This window comes from Mchenga conophoros, linkage group LG22 (genome assembly GCF_057382185.1).
Source record: "Mchenga conophoros isolate Kocher_MC1m ecotype Shallow Benthic linkage group LG22, M_conophoros_male_GT1.1, whole genome shotgun sequence".
Taxonomy (NCBI): domain Eukaryota; kingdom Metazoa; phylum Chordata; class Actinopteri; order Cichliformes; family Cichlidae; genus Mchenga; species Mchenga conophoros.
In genome coordinates this window covers 12,160,873-12,164,762 of record NC_140546.1, presented here as the reverse complement: position 1 = coordinate 12,164,762, position 3,890 = coordinate 12,160,873, and the positions used below count along the sequence as shown (strand labels likewise).

The 3,890-nt window shown below is 40.8% G+C and overlaps 1 pseudogene; it reads left to right on the top strand.

The window, feature by feature from the left end:
• The first annotated feature begins 457 nt into the window (after positions 1–457).
• Positions 458–3,570, top strand: LOC146548910 (zinc finger BED domain-containing protein 4-like; annotated as a pseudogene).
• Positions 3,571–3,890: the final 320 nt, after the last annotated feature.

Below are 3,890 nucleotides of genomic sequence, written 5' to 3'. Positions count from 1 at the left end.
GAGACTATGGTAATGACTGAGAGGCCAAGACAAACTAATAAATGAAGAAGTGTCAGTGGAGTGGGATACAAATGATGAAAGTGCTTTATTGTTCTCCGGGCGTAAGGCTCTCGTCTTGTGTCGCTGTACAGCCGTGGCTGAGATGGTTTCACTGGAAAATTAGGTGTTTCTAATTCCAGCTAAGCTCTTAAGCTGCTCATTTCTGATGCTTTTGTTAGCTTGGTTTTTTCTCTCATATCCTCTCGCTTCTTCATTGTTTCCCTGTTTCTAACCTTGCAGTTTGTCTTTTTTTGCTTCTGTCTTTCTCATTCGCTCTGTTTCTCTCCTCTGTTCTTTTCATCCTTCCTTTCTACCTGTAGTCAATATACTTTGCTCACAATGTTTTGTGCCCACTGAGGATTGCGTTGGTGCAGCTGGTGGTTGAGTTCGTGGACAAGAGCACGGTGAGACACTAGGGATGGGTACCGGTAACCGGTGCCATTGTGGAACCGGTTCTGACATAAGCGGTAGTAACCAGACCGAAAAGCAGCGCATATTTCGGTGCTTTATTTCTGTGCTTTTTTCCCCTGAGATGTCATACACTTTGAAATCTAGCCAATCACTTTACCTTTCCAAGGATAGTAGTCGGGCCCAGGTACGTACATTTTTTTTTTTTTTAGAGCAGAGCTAAAATGCCAAAGGCAACGCGCTCGGGAGTGTGGCTGTACTTCACAGCAAAAGATATAAACTCAGCAGCCTGCAACAAATGCTTAAAGGTAATAATGTGCAAAGGAGGTAACACCTCAAATCTAATGAAACACCTGGCGACGCATAGCGTTTTTGTAAAAGCAGAGAAATGCACCGCATTTGATAACTTGCATCAAGACCTCACACCGAGCACATCCACTGCGGGTGTGGTGCCTGTTCTCGGAGTTAGCAACATCCAAGAACCCGAAGAGGAGAGTCCGGCCCGTAGCCCTGCCAGTGTAGCAGAAATGATAACTGATGATGATGATGGCAGCAGCAGCCGTTCTTCTCTGGGTGAGTATCTTAATGTTGTTCGTGTGTAATTTACATTGAGTAGGCTAACCACGTTATTATTAAATTAATGCATGTAAGGTGAACTAGCTAACCCCGTCGTAGTTACATGCGGCTGTCTTCTTGTTTGATGGCAGATACTTCCTTCACCCTGGCCAAAAAGGCTAAAATGACCAAAGAAAAAGTGGATGAAATTTATAGGGCAGTGACAAAATTTATAGTCAAAGATCTCCATCCATTTTCAACAGAGTCACCATCATTCAGGTGAAAAATGTTGTATTACTCTGACATAAAAAAAATAGTATCTTATAGACTGTATAATACTGTAAAAGTTAATATGTTCATAGCTGCTTAGCTTTGTCTTTTCTAAATGTGGAATTAGAAAAGACTTACAAAATTGGTGTAAATATGGTGTTAGGTGTTTATAGGTAAACTATATTTGAATAAAGGGTGAGCTATGTTTTTATTTTTTATCTGGAAGAAAAAAATCAAATTAAAATTCAAATGTATTTTCTGTTTATTCAGGGAGATGCTTTGTATGATTTATTTATTTTATGTGAAAAAAAGAATTAAATTTCAAGTCAAAAACACTTTTTTTTTATAAATTTCGCTTTTTTTTTTTTTTTTTTTTTAAATTCAGGGAGATGTCCTCTGCCCTTAATCCGAGGTATCAGCCCCCATCCAAGGATGATCTATCCAACACACATATAACTGCTTGGTATTGCGTGGAGAAAAGCAAGCTCATCCAGAATTTGGCACAGGTTAACAAGGTCACTATCACCTGTGATGGATGGACCAGTATTGCTCAGGACCATTTCCTCACAGTGACTGTTCACTACATCTACAAAGGCAAAATGAAGCAGAATGTGCTCAGCACTGAAGCAGTTTATGAGTCACAAACAGGTCCAGTTGTCGCTAAAGAAATATCAAACGTTGTGGAGCAATTTCACTTGGGAGGGAAAATAATTGCTGCCACTGTAGACAATGCCAGCAACATGGATGTTGCTTTGAAAAATTTGGACTTTTTAAAAGTGGGATGCTTTGCTCATACCCCCAACCTGGCCGCACAAAAGGTGTATGACATTCCTGCAGTTTCCAGCTGGTGTGCCAAAATCCGTTCAGCAAAACTGTGCTCAGAGAAAAGCAGAAAATCCTGAGTAAGTAGCACATGCAGTTACATATCAAGAAGTATTGTTATTCATATTACCTTTTTTATAGTAATTTAAAAAATGTTTGTGTCTATCTGTGCTTTAGTTTTGCCAGAGCACAATGTCATTCTTGACGTTAAGACGCGCTGGAATTCTCTCTTCCTGATGGTGGAGAGATTTATGGAGCAGCTTGATGCAATCCAGGCAGCTGCTCTGGATCAACGGCTGAGGAAGCCTATGGAGAAGGACAAGTGAGTGAATGACATGAGCATCACTTGCAAGAGCTAAATTTTGTCAGTTACCTTTAACATTGTGAATATTTTTCAACAGGCTAGAAAGGTTCACGCACACTGATTTAATCAAGGCAGAGGAGTTTATTAAGTGCATGCAAGTCCTGTACACGTCAACCATGTGTGTGTCAAGTGACAAGTCACCCACATGCCAAAATCATCAAATCATCCCCATCCTGGCCAAGCTGGAGGCACATTTCAGACGATGTGATGAAGACAGTGTTTTCACCTCTTCAATAAAAGAGAAAGTCTGGGGTAGTCTGCAGAAAAGATATCAGGTATTTGCAGACAATATCAATGCGCATGAAAAATAAGGTTACCTTTTTCAGTATCAGCTCCTATGTTATATCTTGTTTTACTTAAAGGATGAAAACCTTCAGAAATTTCTGAAGGAGGCCACAATGATGGGCCCACGTTTTAAAGGCAGGCTAGGTGGTGAGGCATCTACTGACATCTGGGACAGGTTGGAGAAGACAGCAGTTGCAAATGCCACAGCAGCAGTTGTGCAGGTATTTTCACTGTGTGTGTACAATCTTGTCCTTTTGCATCATGATGTAGTTTCTATGTTGAAGGAATGCTCTTTTACTATCTGTGTGTCCATAGCCTCCCACTGAGGACCCCAAAGCACACAGCGAGGTGGATGATGCTGACATGGACAAGCCAGAAAAATGTGTAATTTCAGATTTTTTCTAGCACAACCACTACCACTACATTCTAAAAGTGATCTTTATTTATTTTGCAAACCTCACTCTTCTTCTTTTTTTTGTTTTTCAGCTAAGAAAGGTCCAGAAGTCACCCTTAGAAAAGCTATTTGAGGATGAGGACAGAGAACTTCAACAGGCTGCTTCTCAAGCGGGTAGAGTCCCCTCAATCACAGAGCAGGTACAGAAGGAGCTTGAAATACCTCTGGACAAGACCCTGTGGCCTGGTGGTGGAGCAAGAGGGATACACTCCCCAATTTATCTGCCCTATCAGAAAAATACTTGTGTGTCCCAGGCTCATCAACGCCTTCTGAAAGAGTTTTCTCTTGTGCTGGGCATGCCATCAGCCAAGAGCGATGCTGTATAGCTCCAGAAAAGGCTAATATGATTATCTTTTTGCAAAAAAACTGCTAAACATGACAAGTTTCATGACAAAGTTTGTGTTTTCAATTGTTTAAGCACTTGTTCCAACCAAAGAAATTATGTTTTATTGACAGAAAGGGTTAACTTTTGCCTAGAAAATAAATCACTGGGAAAAATAAAAACACGAGGTATTTGGACAAAGTTTGTGTTCTTTATTCTATAAGCACCGGTTCAAGCACCGTTTAAGCACCGGCACTGTTTCAAGAGTACCATTTTGGCACCGGTATCGGATAAAACCTAAACGATACCCATCCCTAGACTCCAGGGGTTAACTTTGCTCCACGGGATCATCTTAAGCACCTATACGCTCT